The following is a 20,902-nucleotide window of genomic DNA, read 5'->3' on the forward strand; positions in this document are numbered from 1 at the left end:
GTGCATGGGCCCCACAAACCTCTTAAAACATGGTCACCCCCAGGTCTCTGCATCTCTATTGATATAAGAATCAACCAATTCATTGTCAAGTAATCTGCGCCAAGGAAAAACCAGGTATTCTAAGTGACTGTTGTTAAAACGTTGATTTGTCAGGAATAAGAACACCATTTGAGTTAGTCCAAACCAAATACTAACTTGTTAGAAAGTGTTGTACAATATGTATTGCTAAGTATGAAAGTAACCTGCATGAAATAAAATTGATCAAAGTTTAGTTTCAAGAAATAAACTAATCACAAATCACCTATTTGTGATCAATGAGTCCTCGTTTGGGAAGATTCACAAAAGAACATAAGAGCTGAAAAGGGGCATGAGGGAACTTTCTCAGGTCATGGTAATGTTCTGTATCCTGCCAGGGATTTACACCGGGGCATCCATCTGTCGAAGCTCAACTTACGTACAGTGTGTGCATTTCATTGTATGCAAATTTCATATGAAACACTGTCAACAAGTACTGAACTCTAGTTAATAATAAGAATGCTGCAATATGCAAACTGATGCCTGGGGCTTATTTTTAAGTGCATCAAAAATAAGATGGTGCCGGGCCTCCCTGGTGGCGCAGTGGTTGAGAGTCCGCCTGCCGATGCAGGGGACACGGGTTCGTGCCCCGGTCCAGGAAGATCCCACATGCCGCGGAGCGGCTGGGCGCGTGAGCCACGGCCGCTGAGCCTGCGCTTCCGGAGCCTGTGCTCCGCAATGGGAGAGGCCACAACAGTGAGAGGTCCGCGTACCGCAAAAAATAAAAAAAGATGGTGAGAGATGGGCAAAGGGATAGGTAGATAGATGTGATGAGATAAAACGTTAATGATGGAATCTAGGTGGTAGATATACAGCTGTTCACTATAAAATTTTCAAATTACCATATGTGTGAAATTTTCATTAAAAAGGTTGGAGAAGAAAATATAATGGGAATAAAATTATTGAAGCATTTGGAGTATCACACCACTTGCCCCACTGCCCACTTCTTCCCTATAAGAGTTCATAGGGTATCTAGGACCCTGACTGAATATTGATGTTGAAAACTCAAAGCACAAATTTAACAAGCTGAGACATGGGAGGTTTTTTTTTTTAAAAAATCAACTGCCCAAGACTGGTTGATTACACTGGAAAATTGTGTGTTACGTGGAAGAGAGAGAAGTAGCTCCCCACAGACAACGTTTTTATATTGAAATTCACACTGAGCTGTAGTGGGGCACCTGTAAGCCAGGTTGGGCAGAGGATGCTGTTAGAAGACTCAGGAGCAAGATGCATAGAAGGCTGCTGACAGACAGAGGGAGGGAGCGGACAGTTGTGGCAACTCGAGCGAGATTGTGCTGAGAGGCAAGGGGCAGGGCTGCCAACGGTAACGAGTCCCGGAAAGGACAGCTGTGGAGGCTCGTCAGAGGTTATGATATCGCACATTCCTTCCCCCGAAAACAGAGGGTGACACATCACCTGTTACATCACCTGTGAAGGGCCGGTGTCTAAGGCTAGTCAGTTCACCTCAATCACATTCTCTGTCATCTGCTTCACAAACTCATTGCTTGGCATTGACTAGACAGTGTTCATTAAGTTCAAAGTAATAGTCTGGGAGGTGTTCGGTAGTCAAAGAGTGGTCGCTGAACCTGCAGCATTGGAAGCCCCTGGGAGTTTATTAGAAATGCAATCTCGGGCTTCCCTGATGGTGCAGTGGTTGAGAGTCCGCCTGCCGATGCAGGGGACGCGGGTTCGTGCCCCGGTCCGGGAAGATCCCACATGTTGCTGAGCGGCTAGGCCCGTGAGCCATGGCCGCTGAGCCTGCGCGTCCGAAGCCTGTGCTCTGTAACGGGAGAGGCCACAACTGTGAGAGGCCCCCGTAACGCAAAAAAAAAGAAAGAAAGAAATGCAGAGTCTCAGGCCTCATCCCACACCTGCTGTATTAGAATTTGCTGTTTAACCAAGTCACAGATGATTCATACACACATTCAAGTGTGAAAAGCAGTGGCATGATCTTATGATGAGCCTGTAGGTCCAGCTTCGGGGACCTAGGTCTTCCCAATAGCAGCTTTAACTTCAGACACAGAAGACAAGTGTAGGTACACAGGTGAGTCATATGAAGCCTTGTTGGCCCCTTGTCTCCTGTAAGCACCTTCCCCAGACGACTGCTTCTTCCCTGCAATGCTGCAACCTCGCCCCCACCTGGGAAAGGGAGCTGCCTGGACCCCTGACACCCTGGAGGGTCTATCACAATAAGCACATCGGAACCTGCTGCGAGCACCTTTGAAAGTTTCATATTTTCCAACGGGTCTAGAAATATTCCATACATCTTTGGAGAGGGGATCACTTCACATGTAATTTCTCTTTAATGTAAAAAGGGTATAAAATGTTCTCTCCAACAGGTAACTATCAGAAGAGTTCTCAGACTACCGCCCCTCTTTCGGCTGGAAGACAGCTGGGAAAGTTCTTCATCCCCCTTAAAAACAGCCATGGAATATGGAATGCTGCATTTTAGTCATGTATCACGTATACATCTGTCTAGAATAAGTGTATTTTAATGACCATGTTTTGTTTATTTCAGCCATTGTAATAGAAACTCTTTCATGCTCAAATATCTGTCTAGTCATTGTTCACACAAAACTAAAGGTTTTCCATTTTCTTTCATAATAACATGTCTTGAAAGATACTAAGATGTTCCTAACAAAACAAAGCACACAAATATGAAAGGTTTTTCTAAATCATCTGAAGCCAATTACTCCGTACTTGCTGTAAGTTTCATACTTTAACATCATTTCTTTGTCTATAAATATATGCAACTATGTGAAAAATGGTTTTTAAAACTATGATTACCAAAAACCAACTTTCTAAGTTATTGATTCCCACTTTTATTTCAGGAAGGAATTTTACATATTGTCCAATCAACTTACCAAGACAATGAATAAGTACATTTCCAAGACAACAAGTACAAAGCATATTTTCATTCTCACTTCTTATTTAGGAAGGGAATTTTTAAAATAATTTTGCCTATCTTCATATAGTTTTTTTAAAAATGTCAATAAAAATATAAGACATTGAAATCTATCCCACACTTTCATTACTAATTACGAAAACAAAAGTAATTTAGTTTTTTTAATATTTCATGTATAATGGAAAAATGTTTAACACTCTGCTACATTGCATCATATTTAGGTATTCACAGAAAACATTTTCAAGAGACAGGTTGATTTTTTTTTGCTAGATTTAATTTTTTTGAGTCGTTTTACATTCTAAGCAAAACTAGGCAGAAGGTACAGAGATTTCTCATATACCCCTATATAGGTGGTTAATTTTTAAATATGCAAAATGCTAAATGATAGACACACATAAATCCTACCAGCCAATCAAATCATACAGACAAATGCCTTATTGAAAAATCTATTTGAGTTCCAGTCAAGTTTAGGAAAATTTTACAAAAAGAGACATCGAAATAAATCTGTATCTAATTAATGCCAGAATTACCACAAAACGATAGTGTCTAATATACTTTATCATTTTTTGTCTTAGGTTTCTCCCTTATTAGAAAATCTAAAGAAAAAAATCAGTAATGAATAAATAAAATAATCTTCATGAAAAGCCTGAATGGTCTAAGAAGTTTAAAAACAAACAAGTATTTTCTTTTTAAGTATTTTCTTTTCTGCCACTTCATAAACCGGTACCCTGCTTACCTTCAGGGACCACAAAAATAAAACTGTGACAGCCCTACTACAAGCTATAAAAAAAACCATTAAATTATCAAAATGACCTCCCTTGGTAAACCTTAACTTCCGCTCATAAAGCCGGTTTTCAGTATGTTCTCTTACCTGAAAAGCAGTAAGTAGGCTTTAAACTTCACCCACTCAGAAACAGGCTCTTGAGAGCTTGCCTGGTGCAGGCTAAGAACTGCAGGGCAATCACAGGTCTGGGATAAGCTCACTCTTTCCAGAAGGGGAGGAGGGGGCAAGAGACTCGGGATGAATAAGCCCCAGGCAGCCAGCACATGTAAGGATACTGATCCTCCCTGCAGAGTCCCACCCCCTGCCACAAAGTAAGAGGCTGGGCAAACACTGCCCACAGCCACAACAAAATATCCAGATACAGTGGCCGAGAAAGACTCTTTTCACTATTCCAAGCAGAACGACAAATATAGCAAATGCTTTTGACTGGCATCTTGCCAAGTAACTGCCCGGGAATAAGTAAGAGGCCTCACACCCTACAAGAAGTGCCACTTGATCAGAGGCTGGGATTTCTCAACAGGAAGAGGAAAATTTGAAACCTACACCTGAACTCGCCCTTAAAATAAATCTTTGGTTCTTCAGTAATGAAGGCTGTGAAAATTCAAGCTATGAACCTAAAGGAAGGCCCAAATGATTATCCACATTCGGGAACTGTAATAACTTGTGAGCTGCTGAGAATCTTTGTTTCAACTTCCCCATCTGGCTGCCACCTTTTGCCTATTTTCCTCCTCCGTAACACCTTCAGTGTCCAAGAAAGAAAGAAAACTTTTTACGCTTTTAAGTTACAAGTAATGCTGATCTAAAGAAAAATAAATAAGAACTAATATCTAAAGTGAGATCTGGAGATTATATCTTTTGCAAAGATAGTAAAATGTGGAGACTTTGGCCCTAGAAATATATCTCAAGTGTATTTTACTTCTACATCAAATTAAGGTACTAACACACACACACACACACACACACACACACACACACACACACACACTTATACATGTCTCCTGATTTATCCGCCCACAAGTGTTAGCATGGCCCGCAAGTGCTAGCATGGCTAACAAAATAAAATGAAAATCAGCTTTTTCCCAAATATACCAGAAAATATAAAATGTTTTACAAAAAAAGGTTCCAAGAGTAAAGATTCAGGGTGGTCAACCTATATTAATGTCAACAGACTCCTACACAGCAGAATTTCTGTTTTTAATACGCTCATGTTCATCATCCGTATATTAAAAGAAATATTTGATGCATTTTTCCCAATTACTTAACCATGGGACCCTTTATTTGAGGGGCATCCAGAGGGAATTGTATTTTGTGAGACAGATTTGGGAAGTGCTAATAACTTTAGATTCCACTTGCCAATTCTTAAACAACACACCAGACATTATGATGAGTTTTCAAAGCACTTAGAAAAGCCATTAAATATTAGGCTTCCTGTCTACCTCCAAATTATACTAACCTCTATGAAATTCCAGTGTGATCAATTTCTAGATTTTGCAATATTATTAAACGGTAAATGTGTTTTCCAAAGAGAAACATGAGGAACAGAAGCAGACTATCCGCGTATTTACCGGGCATCTCCTTCATTCCACTCAGATGCTAGAAAACGAGTGACAGCACGGTATCCGCCCTCAAGCAGTCGGACACCTTGTTGGAGCCCCTGCAGCTGCTCTGGCGGTCATGCGGCTGTTCCAGGTCACCCATTTGCCCTCCAAAGTTGAACGTCAGACCTCAGGGATGAACATTCAGCCAATGTATCCTACAGAGTGGGCACCCCACAGCCAAAATACCGATGCCGAGGCAGGAGTAACCACCACCCAAACGCCATACCAACCGTACCCATGTGTGCACATTTCAACCACTTTAAACGTGATTCAAGAGGAAGAAACTGAGTTGTGTGCCTCCAGCAAAGCACGTGTAAAACCTGACTACCTCTCCCCCCCAACGCCTCCTCTCCTCTCAAATCCCAGAGCCCTGCACATACCTAGAAATCCCTGGACATCCATCCTGCCGTTCTCATTTAGGTGAAAAAGCAGGTTTTCAGGATAGACTGGCAGTTCACAGCTGCTCCACTGAGATAATTATCACAATGACCCCTCATTCATCTGCCCTGACTACTCCAGAACAAACTACGGCACACCAGTTATTTTTCTAAATCATGTCCCTTTAAAGACGGACTTCTTTCTGAAAGGAGGTATATTCCCCTAATGCTTGTAATAAGAAATTTAACATAATTTAAAAACTATGTCTTTTGTTCATAAATATAGATTCTACTGAATAAAGGCTATCATAAGTATAATACTCTACTGAAGAGACCACTATAATAGGTTGAGAAAAATATTTTACTTAGGAAGTGATCTAGAAGACATGAGATGGTATTTCTACATCTGTAAAATAGCAATAAAATTGCTTATAAAAAATTATGTCACAAGGCTGCATTAGAAAAATACAAACTCCAACCTCTGAGTTGGAGTATGTGTATATATATATATATATATATATATATATATATATACACACACATATATATATGAATCACTGCTGTACACCTGAAATTAACACAACATAGTAAATCAACTAAATTTCAATTTTTTAAAAAAAGGGTAATGCTGTGAGGTGATGAATGTGTTAATCTTACTGTAGTAATCATTTCACAATATATATGTATATCAAATCATCATGTCATACTCATATACCTTAAACTTACACAATGTTATATGTCAATTGTATCTCTGGAAAAAACAAAGGTACGGTAACTACTAAAAAAAGAAAATAATATAAATCTTGATACTATAAAAATAATAAGTAATATAATTTATTACCACAAGCAAGTAAAGATCACATTATAGAGGAAAAGAAAGAAGAAACATGGAGGATATTGCATAATTAAGAAACAAAGAAAACATCAAACCAGGAACAAGGGCTGTATTCCCGGAGACCCACTTGTACCTCCACACTGTCTTCCAAGTAAAGGCTTTCTGCCTTGGTCTTACAGAGCCTCTGCCTCCTGGGGCTTTAAGAGAGACATACTTTGATATCCCTTGGATTTGCTCCAAAGGTCACCAAATTTGGCAGATATTCTTCAGTCTTCTGGCCTACAGCCATTTCCTACTTTTAGTAAAGTTTTCCCCCACTGTTAGTAATTTTTTTTTTCATCTCCACAGTTTCAGGGAAAAGAATAGACACATACTCAAAGTCCTTTAACAGAACCGTGCACCTCGCAACTTGCTCTAAGTTTCTTACTGTTTTCTACACGCTTTAGTTTTCCTGTCTGTCCTCTGTCTCCCCCTAACTGACTCTTCTCTTTCAAATCTCCTGGTGCTTAAATCACTAGTGTGCTGAGCCGACTTGCACCTCCTGCGGGAGACAGCTGCGTGTATTTCTTCCCATCTCCGATCACAGGGGGAGTATTTACACCACAGCAATCAGCAGACAATACAAAACAAGCTTTTCCCCCCTCCCCCTTCTCAGAGCCAGCTGTTAAACATTTACCAGCAAGCACACTACTAGAAAGGTCTGTGAATTTACAAAACAGCCTTTTCGAATGGTAAGGTAAGGATATAAAAATTTTTACTGAGAACGAGAAAAGGCTTATATTTTAGCTTTTTTTTTTTTTTAATTAGTTGGTACAGACAGCTTTATATACTTGACACTGCCAGGTAAGCAACCTCAACAAGACACACCAGTGTTACTACAATGAAATACTATAGGAACAGTGAACATGAATAAATGTTGTGTTTCCAAAGTAAATGTCATCCTTTCCAACTGCCTTTAATATACTTCTATAGCATCTTTCCTCCTAGTAGCTCTTAATAGTATATTAAATCTATTTATGATTATCTAGAAATTCAAGAAAGGATTAGCATATTCTTTTACTGTGACATGATCAGCAAGAAAATGTTTAGGTTCAGGCAGATCTGCCTCCTTCCGTTCTTCCACTCCCCCAAATCCCGAAAACACACAAAAATCACTTTTTTTTTTTTTTTTTTGTGGTACACGGGCCTCTCACTGCTGTGGCCTCTCCCATCGCGGAGCACAGGCTCCGGACGCACAGGCTCAGCGGCCATGGCTCACGGGCCCAGCCGCCCCGCGGCATGTGGGATCCTCCCGGACCAGGGCACGAACCCGCGCCCCCCGCATCGGCAGGCGGACTCTCAACCACTGCGCCACCAGGGAAGCCCCAAAATCACATTTTTTGCATCCTTTTTTTCCCAAAAGTCTATGGATCGAAGAGCAAAACAACAGTGCCTTTGATCCTCCCAACCTTGCTAAAGAGAAAGTTTAAAGCCCACAACCCAGTAAACTCAAGGGAGTCAGCTCACTGTTCCAGGGAACAAAGGACAAATTAGCAGAGAACATTACTTTAAAGCATGGTAATAACATTCTAACAAACACTGCCAATTCAGTCCACATGCATCATCCACCTAGGGAATCATGAAACAAAAAGATCTGACAGAAACAAAAAAAGGAGCACTCTGAAGAAAAAAACAAAAACTATCACATGACCTTATGTACTCAACAACGTTCCTCTAACTCTTCTTGCTAGCTGCGTTCAACATCTTTTATTGCATTACTGATTATCAGTATTAAGTCAGTCTATCAATATGATTAGGATTATTGAATTATATCTTATTATCAGTAAAAAGTAAAGAAGGTAGTTATCTTTAAAGTTAGAACAGAATCCAGAGAACAATAAAAATGCTTCCTAAGTTCTTTTGTCTAAAATTTATTCTACTCCAAGAAAACTAAAATAGACAACGCATGGCATAAGCAATGTCAGATATTATTCAAGAAAGATAACCTTATTTTTGTCTCACCATTTGGAGTCAATAAAGTAAAATTCATTTCACAGAACTTGATTTGTAAACTGGCAGTGTTCTGTGCTGTAATTCAAACTTCCCTAACATCACCAGTCAGACACCAGTGATCAGGAGCTCCTGGTTCGTAGTTAAGCTGGACAGCAACAGGTTGGGATCGGACACACCGGAGTTGGCATCAGAGTTATTTAATTTGGGACAAGTTACTTAACCTCTTTATGGTTTAGATTTCTCATCTCTAAAAGAGGAACAAAAATCACCACTACACAGGTTAAGGAAATCTTTTAAATAAGAAAATCTACATAAAACTCTTAACGTATCATCTGGTATACAGTAAGTATTCAATAAACTAGGATAATAACTTATTACGGTCATTATCTAGTATCATTGCTTTCACATAATATGCCAACCACTCAGCTGCTTTGGAATCACAGTAATTTCGACCAGAGATCCTCAAACTTTTACATGCACACCTGGGGATTTTGTTGAAAAATGCAGACTGTGATTTGAGAGGTTGGCTGTGGGGCCTGAGACCCTATATTTTAACAGGCTCCCAGGTGATGCTGCTGTGGCTGGTCCCAGGGGCATGCTTTGAATATCAAGGATTTGGACCACCTGGATATTCCCCCAACCATCACCATGACTCCCCCCGCCCCCCAGGCACAGCTAGCTGAAAACCCAAACATTGAGTCTGCAATCCAACATTACCTTCCCTATAAAAATAGAACTCTTCCTTTAAAAATTGGTAAAAGCTATGAACCACTTGAGATAATTGCTAAATATAGAATACAATTATAAGAAAGGCAAGGAATGGCTTCACCCGGGAAAAGAACTTGGATTTTTGAATCAGACAGGTCTGGGTTCAAACCTTAGCCCCATTACACATATTAGCTGTTAATGTGTCTCTGGACTGATCATAGACCTCCTTATAAATTTCAGATTCCTTATGTGTGAAATGGGGATAATAGCACATATCTGAAAAATGTAAGACATCTCAAATAACAGCTGTCTCAAAATAGCTAATATTTATATGTATATCCCACAGCCTGATGCATAGTAGGTGCTAAGAACATGGGGACTGCCTTTCTGTTCCGGGCTGCGTTGTTTTTTGTTTTTTGTTTTTTTTGCGGTACACGTGCCTCACTGTTGTGGCTTCTCCCATTGCGGAGCATAGGCTCCGGACGCGCAGGCTCAGTGGCCATGGCTCACGGGCCCAGCCGCTCCGCGGCATGTGGGATCTTCCCGGACCGGGGCACGAACCCGTGTCCCCTGCATCGGCAGGCGGACTCTCAATCACTGCGCCACCAGGGAAGCCCCAGGCTGCGTTGTTTTAACTACTCACTAACATAACATGACTTTTCCTTCTGCTTTCACTCAACTTGGTCCCCTCTTCTCTCCAGCGAACTATCTGAAGACCTGCCACTACTGAAACTCTTTTTCATGCTATTTCAAGCTGCCAGCATTAATAATTTCCCAAGAGAAAGAACCTTATTTTAATCCTCGAGACCCACAGTCTAGAAGAAAACTATTTGTTTTCCACATGGCTTCCCTCTGTTCTAAATCCTGGCAGGCTCTTTCTTCCTGCACAGACACAAAAAGGAAAGGGACAGAAGTCATCGTTATCTCTTTCTCTGTCTCTGAAAGAGCTTGGAGATATCTTTTTCAATCAGGGAACCTTATTGTGGGAAACCAGCCACTCATTCCAAGATAACTCTCTGTATTCTTTTTCAGTTCCAAAAACTGAAATTGATTTTATTTCTTAAGGAGGCTCTAACACACACGTGCACACACACACGCACGCACACACACACACACACACCAGCTTTGTTGTGGTTTCCTGTCCCCAAGCAAAAATGATATGATGCCAGAAACATCAGTTGCTCAATTTAACTCTGTTCCCTCATTGATTCGACATGTTATTTAAATCCTGAGTGCCTGCCATGCACCCAGTACTGTGTCAGATGCCAGGTGTACACTGGTGAGTAAACAGACGTGTTCCATGCCCTTGAGAGTCTAACTACCCCGACCTTCACTAATCTTATTCCTGAAACCAGGACACATTCCCAGAGCTAGTTCTGGTTTCTAAAACCTAGCCACAGGCTGCATCTAAATAAGAACAAAATAATGCCATTTGCAGCATCATGGATGCAACTAGATTATCATACCAAGTGAAGTAAGTCAGAAAGAGAAAGACAAATACCATATAATATCACTTATATGTGGAATCTGAAACATGACACAAATTAACTTATCTACAAAACAGTAACAGACTCACAGACATAGAGAACAGACTGGTGGTTGCCAAGGGGAACTGGGGGAGGGATGGACTGGGAGATTGCGGTTAGCAGATATAAGCTTTTATATAGAGAATGGATAAACAACAAGGTCCTACTGTACAGCACAGGGAACTGTATTCAATATCCTATGATAAATCATAATGGAAAAGAATATAAAAAATAATTTATATATTTATAAATATAATTGAATCACTTTGTTGTACAGAAATTAACACAACATTATAAATCAACTATACTTCAATAAAATATATCTATATATAGAGAGAGATATATATAGATAGGTAGATAAATAAACCCCAGTAGAACTGTTAGAGATTGGCCCTGGCTACAATTTACTGATCAGATGAAGCCCATCACAGCACCACCAGATAAATCTGCAAATGAAGGTGTTCTCTATTTTGCCACCGAACAGCAGCCCATCCAGCCCACCACACTGTCCTGGCTGGATTGGAGTGGCAGCCCCTTGGAGACAAAATCCCTAGCAGCTTTAGTGCAGACAGATGTTCACCTGTCCTTCCCCAAGCTGCCCACCTCTGCTCCCTAACCCTGAGCAACTCACCAGGCCTAACTAACATCGATCAGAAGCTTTCTGAAGTTCACCAGCACACTGAACAGCAAACAGTTGTAATAGTTCACCAACCACATAAGTTATGTTTAATATCATGCTGTCTATGCAGCTACATTAATATTTTAAAATGGAAATAGGGATGTTGGGCAAGATGAAGGCAGTTTCATTCACCATCTTCTGCTAAACCTTTCATCAAGCTGTACTCTCTCTGTGACAAAGCTCACCCTGTATAGAAAGGGAACTGCTTATAGAATCATCTTGATTAAGAATTCATATAATGTGTAAAGCATCTGAAAAATGTAATCAGAATATGTGGAAATTATGTGATCAGATAATCAGTAAAAACTTCAGATGCAGATGAATTTATTGTTAACATTGATGAGTCTTGCTGATGTCTATGAACTGCTTTTACAGAGGCCCATGAATTAAAAGGAAGATCCCTCTTCATTACATGAAAACACAGAGTCTCATCATTTCTGTTAAACTGGGAGATGAAGCGATCCCTTCTGCTTTTCTCACCATAATCAAAATATAACCCTAAATTAATGATGGAGACTATATATATATGCTCTTGATATATATATATATATATATATAAAGAGAATGTTATCCTACTAACAAAGAAAGGGACACCATTCCAATGATCTCCAATATGTCCTTGAAAGAGGCCTAAGATTCTTTAAAGTTTCAAACCACTAGGTATGTGTCAAGGTTGAAGCAAGGCTTAATTTAAGGCCATTTTCTAAGTATTAATAGTTTGGTTTAAAACTCAGGGGTAACTAGACCTTATTCTATAGATAATAACTTTGGTAAAAACTACCCACAGTCCTTTCCACAAAGCAACCTGAAAGGATCGTCTAGGGACCAGATGAACTAGCGAGTGACTTTAGGGTTAGTAATTCAGACAATACCATTGCCTGGATTGGCTGAACTGTTAGAGGCCTGAATTCATCTCAGCATCCTCCGCTTCACTTTCCCTAATTCTGAAGATAGCACATCTTCATATTTTAGACAAGTGATTCCCAGAGTGTAACACGGAATCAAGAAAGCTGGCTCTCCATCTCTCTCTCTCTCTCTCTCTCTCTCTCTCTCTCTCTCTCTCTCACACACACACACACACACACACACACACACACACACACACACACACACCCCTTCTGATAACATCAAAGAGAGCCTCAGGACGTCCTGGTGGCACAGTGGTTAAGAATCTGCCTGCCAATGCAGGGGACACGGGTTCGAGCCCTGGTCCCGGAAGATTCCACATGCTGTGGAACAACTGAGCCCGTGAGCCAGAGCTACTGAGCCTGCACTCTACAGCCCGCGTGCCACAACTACTGAAGCCTGTGCGCCTAGAGCCTACGCTCCACAACAAGAGAAGCCACCGCAATGAGAAGAAGCCTGTGCAGTGCAAAGAAGAATAGCCCCCACTCACACAACTAGAGAAAGCCCGCGTGCAGCAACGAAGACCCAACGCAGCCAAAAATAAATAAATAAATTTATATTAAAAAAAGAGAGAGAGCCTCAACTTTGTCTTCAAACTCACTCTAACCTTTGCTTTTCTTTCTCCTCTTTCTCTCTCTCAGTACAGTGAAGGCAGCCCTCTGACTTGGGTTTCAGAAGGCATTGGCATCTGCTTAGGACTGAATGACACTATTTGGTTTTCATGTTTTAATTTTTATTGGCTATCTCTACTATTTGTGGCACAGGATAGTTTTCCATTTAAGGTAATGTTTGAAGATTTCCTTTTTAAATACATATATATTTTCAGTTAAATAAAAGTGGAAAACAAGAAATAATAGTAGAAGGAGAATACAATCACGGCAAAAAGCATGAAGGTGGTATGTGAATGACTGATACTTGGGAAATGCTGTACAGTACCGATTAAAAAGTGGCTTGGGTTTGAATCTTAGCTTTGCAACTCCCTTGCTGTGTAACTTTAGGCAAGTTACTGAAGATCTCTGTGCCTCGGTTTCCTCATTTGTAAAATAGTGGTAATGACGGTATCTATTTCAAAGAGTTATTGTGAGGATAAAGGGGTTATTACAAGTAAAACACTAAAATGGTACACGGCATATAGCAAGAATTCCATATAAATTAGTTATTACTAGTGAAGTTACTAGTATTTTATAAATATAGCTGGGTAAATAATGATCTATTCAAACTCGATCCTCTGGCCTGTGAATTACAAGATAAGGTAGAGATTTCTTCATGGGCTCTTGTATAGGTGAAAGGAAAAGCTCCTCCTGTTTTCCTTTAATTAAAAATGCAGCCATGTAAGGAGTGTTTTAAACCCATGTGATCCCCTGGAAACCAGAAAATCAAGTGCAGTGTCTTGAATTCCATTATAGTTTCCTTTCCTCTCTACTTAAAGATCCTAATATTTCAATATACAAAGAGTTAAAAAAGAGGCTGCCATTCCTTATCCATATGACACCAACCAAAATGTAATTACAACCAGGCACATGGGTCCTCCAACCAACATTTTAACTTTCTGCCTCATTATGCAGCATCCCAAGAACTGCTCTCTTTTCGTAAATATTGCTCCAATAAATGACTTTTTGTTTAAATTATAACCACTCTACATGCAATGACTTTTTAAAAATCTGCGTGAATATTGCTATGATCTGAATTTTGTGTCCCCCCAATATTCATGAAATACCAAAGATGTCGGTATTAGGATGTAGGGCGTTTGGTAGGTGCTTAGGTCATGAGGGTGGAGGATAGGATTACTGCTCTTATAAAAGAGGTTCCAGAGAGCTCCTGACCCCTTTCTACCATGTGAGGATACAAGGAATGTCTGCACCAAGGAGAGGACCCTCACTGGACCCTGCTGGCACCCTGATCTCAGACTTCCAGCCTCCAGAACTGTGAGAAATAAATGTCTGTTGTTTATAAGCCACCATGTTCATAGTACGTTGTTATAGCAGCCTGAATGGACTAAGACAAATAGAAAAGCAAATGGACATCACTTATCTTTTTCTTCGTATGATTTTCTCTGACCTTGGCTTCCAGGGGAATTCCTCCCTTTGTTTATGTAGTTTAGTGTGACTCCCTTGAATGAATCATAAAATGTAGTGGGAGAATCACTCTCAATTAACGTCCTGTGTCTTCTTCACCCCACTCCAGTTCAAGGCGCATCCTGGACTAAAATGGGGAAGAACAGAGCACACTGCTCTGTGACACTAGATTAGCCACCCACACGGTTCAGCCGAGCTTTGAGTTCACTCTCTGTAGCTAATACGGCTTCTTGAACAATGAACTTGAGTGAGTTGTCCCACCTAATCTCACAACTTATCACCTCCACTAGAACCCAACTAGTCTTAAAAAAAGAAGAAAAAATGAAAAGAAAAAGAAAGGACCCTGTAACTAATGTGAAGGAAAATACTTAACGATGAAACTAATGCTGATTGCAAATGTAACCTTCAAGATGCACAGAACCCAGTAATCCCTCAAAGAACAGAGAATACAATCTGATTGCTTTTGAATGTCAAATGTACCTGCAAGAAATAGGTATGTAAATTGTCAGGGCAGGCTCTGTACTAAGAGTCCAAACTTAATTTTTTTTTTTAATTTTTTTTTTTTTTTGTGGTACGCGGGCCTCTCACTGTTGTGGCCTCTCCCGTTGCGGAGCACAGGCTCCGGACGCACAGGCTCAGCGGCCATGGCTCACGGGCCCAGCTACTCCGCGGCATGTGGGATCTTCCCGGACCGGGGCACGAACCCGTATCCCCTGCATTGGCAGGCGGATTCTCAACCACTGCGCCACCAGGGAAGCCCTCCAAACTTAATTTTAAAAACCTAAGTCATGTTCCCATCCCTCTCAATTCTGTCAAAATTAGACCTTTATTTCTCTCATTTTTAAGTGACTCACACTTCAGAGGCAATTCTTCAGCCTGACTGTGAGATAGGACCAGCCACCTGGTGCTTGGGTGCAAACCTCGGGTCTGCATCACCTTGGTTTGTTACTTAACCTTTTCATGCCTCAGTAGCATCAACTATGAATGGGATCATCAGAGCACCTACCTCACAGGTTTGTGGAGAACTGCACCCAGCACAGGGTTAGTACCACGTCAGCGTTAGGTATTATGAGCAATGGTCGTATGTGACTTTCAGATAATTTCTTGAATACACTGAGATAGGGATCACCATGCACCCTTTTAATGGATGAGGTGACTGCACGTTTCAGAGAGTTGTAACATGCCCAACATCACAGAATGTATCGTCAAGAAATAGCATCAGATCTGCCCCTCTGCGACACCTGAAACAAACTGAAGATTAAGAATAAAAGGACCCATGGCAGAGCCCACCTACTCCAAAGTCTTACCCACCAGATGGTGACTGAACTTTGGGAACTTCAACACACTGAGGCAGGCAAAGACAACTGATTTAATCCCATTTTGACTGGGTGTGTTAGGTGAAAAGAGCAAAGGAGAAAAGTACAGAAAGAATCAGGCATCCCACAGGTTAAACTTCTCCTCCCTGGGACACTAGTAGATTGATTGTTGAAATGGCCCCGTTTCTCTCCTTCTTTAGCTCTCCACACCCTTTGCAATATGACCTTATGGCTCCTTTCAACAAAAGATGGGGCCTGTATCCCCAACTCAATCTGGGTTAACCCTGTGATTTGCTTTGGCAGAAGTTAGGCTGTGTTAATTCAGAACCTTGGCCTCAAGGGGCTTCATGCACTTCTACTCTTTCTCTTGGACCACTGACCACTGTGAAAAACTTGGGACAGCCAGCTGCAGATGAAGAGACCACATGGAGGAAATCCCAGGGTCCCAACCGATGTCCTCTGAGACCAGCCAGCCCCCAGCTGCACCCAAACAAGTGATCACAGATGTGCTCCCAGTGACCCCAGCCAAGGACACAAGAACCACCCAGCCAACCCATGAATCTGTGAGCAATAATAAAAGTGTATCATTTTAAGGTACTGAATTTTGAGATGGGTTTTACCCAGCAATAGGTAACTGATACAGACATGTGTCTCTTTCAATCCCTATGCTGGGCACGAAGGTTTCCCCTGCAATGAGCACCTCCAGATAAATATTTAGCAAACTAGTTCCTCCTTGAGGTATTAATAAGCTTTACATTGTTGGGGGGGGGGGCGCGGCGGGGAGTAGAAGAGGTGGTGATCAAATAAATGTGAGAAATGTAGGTCCCAGACACTGGTAAGGGCTGGCACAGTGCATGGCACACAACAGTTGATCAATATTTATTGAATGACATGAAGAAAGTGTGCTTCTCAAATACTATTTCCTCCAGAAAAGGGGGCCAAAGTCAAGCACATTTCAGAGCTCTGTATGTTCTGATGCACATCAGCCCACTAAAGACGCTGAGGATTATGCAGATGACACACATCAACAAAAGTCACCTTTTAATGTTAACTCTGACATGCCTAAATTTTTGGTCAAGGCATTTGTACTACAGCCCAAAATGTAGCACAAATTGTTCGTCATTACTCAATATCCATTCTCTTCATCATCAGTAAGACAGCTTCAAGTGTGCTCAACTAAACACTACATTTCCTGGCTCTCTTGCAGCTAGGTCTGACCATGTGACCACATACTGGCCAATGAAATATAAATGGAAGTGTTCTATGGAATTTCCAGGAAGGCTGCAGAAACTGAGGGAGCTGCCTCCACTAAGAGGTCTCCCTTCTGTTGCCCATCTGGACTGCAGACATGGTGGCCAAAACTAAACTGGCCTCAGAGTGACCTTGAAAATGGAAGCCACAGGATTAGGAGGATGGGACAGAAAGATAGGTACCTGGACTTTTGACAATACTGTGAAATCACAGAGGGCCTAACTCTGAATTTTTTTGCATGAATTTTCACTGTTATATGTTATGTCACAGTCACTTTACATTTTTGCTATAGATGGCCCAAACTATCCTAACTGATATATCCAAGAAATAGAGATCCTCAGAACACACTTTTAGAAATCCCTGACCTTACAGCTTCCTAGACTTCTCATTAGTGCCATACACCCAATTTTGAAAAAGTATTTTTTTTCTACAGAAAAAGAGGCATTACTTCTATTCAGATATAAAGAAATGTGACCTAACTTGCTGTTCTCCAACAACAATGATGAACACCCACTTTCCTAAACACCCACCTTGCTTGTGGGGCTTTAGATGATTATAATAATCATTTCTTGATGAAAAGCAGAGAGCCAAATATTAGGAAGTAAAACTACCTAGTGAATTCTACTCATGCACTTAACCCCTCCCCATCCCTGCCCTGCTCACTGTATCACTCAGTGAATGAAAACGTACCTGGCTTCCATCATGACTTTCCCACGTGGCTCCTCTTTAAACATCCAATTACAAAGAAATTTATTTGTTTTTCCTCAGGGAAATCCAGAAATTAAATCACTTCGCCAACAAGGCCAGGAAAACAAATCATTTGTGTTGTGGCTGAGCCATAAGGCTCGCTTCTTAAACACAAGCAGAGTCTGCCCAGCTTTGCTCTCACAGAGCCATTTGGGAGACGAATTTTATGGCAGCAGCTGAAATGTTTCTACCAAAACAACACCTACACTGTGCTAGAGTTATTTTCAGAGGAGAAGGTTTCTCCTACTGCTGTTTAAATTGTGAAAATGTGTAGTTGAAAGCGTAGGCGCATGTCAGTCTGGGGTTGCAGCCCTGGTAGGGGAACTTAGCTGCCACTCCTTGAATGGGTGACCTCGGGCAGATCATTTAACCTCCTTGACCTCGGGTCCTCACCATTAAGCGGGAATCTCAGCACCCAGAGAGTTGTCCTGAGAACTGATGAGATAATGCATGCTTAGCCCCGTGGCTATATCATAAGTGTTCAAAAAGCAAGGGCTGTATTAATGCCTATCGAATTTGATGCTAAATACCTGAATACCTCGGAAAATAAAGATATAAGAACCTATGGGGGACTTCCCTGCTGGTGCAGTGGTTAAGAATCCACCTGCCAATGCAGGGTACATGGGTTCGAGCCCTGGTCCAGGAAGATCCCACATGCTGCGGAGCAACTGGGCCCGTGCGCCACAACTACTGAGCCTGTGCTCTAGAGCCCGTGCTCCACAACAAGAGAAGCCACCACAATGAGAAGCCTGCGCACCGCAACAGAGTAGCCCACACTCTCCGCAACTAGAGAAAAGCCCACATGCAGCAACGAAGACCCAATGTAGCCAAAAATAAATAAATAAATATATTTTTTTTTTTAAAAAAAAAGAACCTATGGGTAAGCCATATTTAAAGATACCACATTAACATTAGTATAAAAATATAAATGTGTTTAATAGTGTATGTGTAGAAGCCACAGCACCTTAGTTACCCACAGACCACTTATGCAGCTTTTCCTGGACTCTCTAGGAATGGGGTCATGGACAAGAAGTCAGGAAAAACTCTCCAAATACCTAACTAGGTATCATAAAGTCCACTTATTGGACTTCTATATTTAATCCATCAATAATGATACCTAGTATTGTTGAGATTTCACCAAGTACTAGGCACCAAGCAACACACTTCTCATGGATTAGCCATTTATCTTTCACAACTGCACACGTGGAAACGTGTGATGGACACTGTGATGCAATGACCAGACCCCTCCGGGGACTGAAGAACTGATTGCCCTGCTACTCCTAGAGCTGCGACATAATGCAAAAAACGGCCCTCAACTGAAGAAAGCTGCTCCAGCCAAGGTCAAGCACCATCCCCTGTCAGCGGCCTCCAGTAGTCAACATCAGTGCATAAAGGTCCGACCCGCTTTAGAGCTCCCTGAGGGGTTGACTGCTGTTAAGACTGCATCACAGCCCAGCTTCTCCCCCTGCACAATCCCACATCCTTCCTTTCCCCTCCATAGGTGTTGCTCTTAAGAGACAGCATAGGTACTGCAATTACTTTCATCTTTCAGATGAAAAGAGTGAGTCTCAGAAAGGTTAAGAAAGTTTCCCAGTCACACAGCCAATGAGTGGTCTGGCTGGGATTGGAACCTAAACATTGTGCTGCCAGAGCCCAGGCTCTAGATTATTCTGCTCTAGTGCTCAGTCAGATTTGCATATTTATGTCCAATAAAGTAAACTGGTTAAGCTGGCTGGTGTCCTCAGAGTAGATTGCAAAAAGCAAATTAGAATGAGAGAAAGAGCTGCAAGAGAAGGCAACCTCTGTTATCCATCAAAGACAATCAGAAAACAGAAACTACTCCAGATCTTTCAAGCCAAGAGCATGGTTACAGAGGGATGGAATGGCTGAGAGGCCACAGAGGGAACAGGGAGGCAGCCCAGAGACCAGCACCCATGGAGAACTGCTAGCTTGCCTAGGCAGGAGGGATGATGGAAGGAAGAGGTGTTATCAGAGCCCAGAGACTGGGGACAACCAGAGAGACTAGAACAGGATAGGCTGCTGTGGAAAAAGAAGAAGTTTGGTGGGAGCAGAAACTTTGGAAGAGACACAGCTGTTCCTAGAGATACCAAGGAAAGCAGAAAGGGGCCCGCAGAGATACCCTTACGTCTCCCCTTGGACACCAGAAGGCAAGAGAGCCTGGGAAATGTGGTTCCTTGCAACATGGAGCGGAACAGGAAACAGTCAAGAATGGATCTGAGAACAAATCTATCTGAGCAGCCCCAAAATACAGCTAATCAACTGACAATAAGGAAGTATGGAGAAACACTCTGAAAAATAAAACACAACAATTTAAAAAGTCGGACTTCCCTAACAGTCCAGTAGTTAGGACTCCACGCTCCCACTGCAGGGGGCCTGGGTTCCATCAATCCCTGGTGGGGGAACTAAGATCCCACAAGCCTCGTGGCACTGCCAAAAAAAAAAGAATTTAAAAAGTATGTCTGTCAAAACTCAGTTTGGGGCTTCCCTGGTGGCGCAGTGGTTGAGAGTCCGCCTGCCGATGCAGGGGACACGGGTTCGTGCCCCGGTCTGGGAAGATCCCACATGCCGCGGAGCGGCTGGGCCCGTGAGCCATGGCCGCTGAGCCTGCGCGTCCGGAGCCTGTGCTCCGCAGCGGGAGAGGCCACAACAGTGAGAGGCCCGCGTACGGCAAAAAAAAAACAACTCAGTTTGATGGCAAGTAGTCCAACATACTCCAGCAGTCCTTAAGCAAACACAAATAATAACAACAGAAAATGCCTTTCACTACATGGCTCTTTACAAGGCATGTTGCTGTAATTACCACACAGTTCAATAACTGATGTCTAAATGGGTGCGAAGTTTCCGTTGTTTTCTGTTTAGTAAATCAGGGGAATATACGTAATATGTGTGGAAGTATTTCCATCATAAAAATATCTAGTTTATTTGATAATGCTTAACTGGGTAAAATTTCATGAGCAAAATTTGATTTATATAGAATAAATTTTTCCCCACCCCTGTCGGCTAAATTAGGTGTTAATGTAACTGTAGCTCCTATTCTGGAAGGCTAGATCTGCCTTCATGATTCTATCTGCTGTTTGACAAAGTAGGAACTAGAACACAAATTCTTT

General features: G+C 41.7%; 1 protein-coding gene across 7 annotated transcripts in view; it reads right to left on the minus strand.

Annotated features, from left to right (window-relative positions):
• PLCB4 (phospholipase C beta 4) overlaps positions 1–20,902 on the minus strand; it is a 436,230-nt gene that overhangs the window by 326,960 nt on the left and 88,368 nt on the right. Inside the window, exon 1 of one of the 7 annotated variants that reach the window (XM_067012115.1) lies at positions 3,852–4,040. The exons of the other annotated variants lie outside the window; for them this stretch is intronic. The gene's annotated coding sequence lies outside the window, so the exon portion shown is untranslated. Of the gene's footprint in view, positions 1–3,851; positions 4,041–20,902 lie in introns of those variants that run through there. 7 annotated transcript variants of the gene reach the window in all.

The sequence above is a fragment of the Kogia breviceps genome, chromosome 14, assembly GCF_026419965.1.
Source record: "Kogia breviceps isolate mKogBre1 chromosome 14, mKogBre1 haplotype 1, whole genome shotgun sequence".
Classification (NCBI taxonomy): Eukaryota; Metazoa; Chordata; class Mammalia; order Artiodactyla; family Physeteridae; genus Kogia; species Kogia breviceps.